Source organism: Limulus polyphemus, unplaced genomic scaffold (genome assembly GCF_000517525.1).
Source record: "Limulus polyphemus unplaced genomic scaffold, Limulus_polyphemus-2.1.2 Scaffold3078, whole genome shotgun sequence".
Taxonomy (NCBI): domain Eukaryota; kingdom Metazoa; phylum Arthropoda; class Merostomata; order Xiphosura; family Limulidae; genus Limulus; species Limulus polyphemus.
Genome location: NW_013668688.1, coordinates 124,132 through 125,958, shown reverse-complemented (window position 1 = coordinate 125,958; position 1,827 = coordinate 124,132). Strand labels below are relative to the sequence as shown.

The 1,827-nt window shown below is 32.7% G+C and overlaps 1 long non-coding RNA gene across 1 annotated transcript in view; it reads right to left on the bottom strand.

The window, feature by feature from the left end:
* The window catches only part of LOC106468615, an 18,945-nt gene that overhangs the window by 12,245 nt on the left and 4,873 nt on the right, over positions 1–1,827 (bottom strand). The window contains exon 2 of the long non-coding RNA XR_001291393.2: positions 452–590. This is a non-coding gene — a long non-coding RNA (uncharacterized LOC106468615). The remainder of the gene's footprint in view (positions 1–451; positions 591–1,827) is intronic.

Here is a 1,827-nt window from a genome sequence, read left to right as displayed (position 1 = left end):
GGTAAACAGGTATCTAATGGAGTGATACATATTAATACAATGTAAACAGGTATCTAATGGAGTAATACATATTAATACTAGGTAAACAGGTATCTAATGGAGTAATACATATTAATACAATGTAAACAGGTATCTAATGGAGTAATACATATTAATACAATGTAAACAGGTATCTAATGGAGTAATACATATTAATACAATGTAAACAGGTATCTAATGGAGTGGTACATATTAATACAATGTAAACAGGTATCTAATGGAGTAATACATATTAATACAATGTAAACAGGTATCTAATGGAGTGATACATATTAATACAATGTAAACAGGTATCTAATGGAGTAATACATATTAATACAATGTAAACAGGTATCTAATGGAGTAATACATATTAATACAATGTAAACAGGTATCTAATGTATCACAAAGAAAGAGACAGCGTTCTACTCACCAGATGTTGCTTACCACTAGAGCATTCAATCACAGAAGGTCGCGTGCTCTTTTGTATATCGCCAGAGATCATCCTTATTTTATTGTATTTATTTTCAAAAACTTGATTAGCGTTCGAACAGAATGACGTGTTAGAACATCTGGGGAATGAAATATCTCTGTTAAAACAGGGTGAAGAAACTTTATATTACAGCTTCAAATATAACGAATCGTAACATCAGGGTGAAGAAACTTTATATTGCAGCTTCAAATATAACGAATCGTAACATCAGGGTGAACAAACTTTACATTAAAGCTTCAAATATAACGAATCGTAACATCAGGGTGAACAAACTTTATATTACAGCTTCAAATATAACGAATCATAACATCAGGATGAACAAACTTTATATTAAAGCTTCAAATATAACGAATCGTAACATCAGGATGAACACACTTTATATTAAAACTTAAAATATAAAGATGAGTTACAATGTAAAATCTTATTTAAACCTCTAATTATTTGAAGTGTTATAGTTTTAGTTTTAATAAGTTTAACCATAAGGTGGTATCCAGTGGCGTATTTATTGCTGGTGCAATCGGGACAACCCACCGACGGACCCTTCATATGGCGTGCCCCCACAAAAAAAAAAAAACTTTTAAATTTCAATACCTATAGCTGATCAGTCCCCCAAGGTCCCCCAAAGAAAATTGTACCGAGTAGTTTGAAGTGTTAAAAAGGTATCTAACTATTTTTTTGTATTATAACATATTCATAAGGTACTCCCTGGAGGTATCTCTAACTACTCTCTATATACCATATGTAGTTTTATATGACACTCCCCGAAAGTACCTGTACTTACTTCCTGTACTATGTGTAGATCTATACGGCAGTCTTTAAAGGTATCTGTACGTATTCCCTGTACCATATGTAGATTTATACGGCAATCCTTGAAATACACAAGAGTAAGAAGATGTACGTAATTTATAGTGATAACACAGGCCTACGATGTTTTTATTGTTAACACAGGCCTACGATGTTTTTATTGTTAACACAGGCCTACAATGTTTTTATTGTTAACACAGGCCTACAATGTTTTTATTGTTAACACAGGCCTACAATGTTTTTATTGTTAACACAGGCCTACGATGGTTTTATTGTTTACACAGGCCTACAATGTTTTTATTGTTAACACAGGCCTACGATGGTTTTATTGTTTACACAGGCCTACGATGTTTTTATTGTTAACACAGGCCTACGATGTTTTAATTGTTTACACAGGCCTACGATGTTTTTATTGTTAACACAGGCCTACGATGGTTTTATTGTTTACACAGGCCTACAATGTTTTTATTGTTAACACAGGCCTACGATGGTTTTATTGTTTACACAGGCCT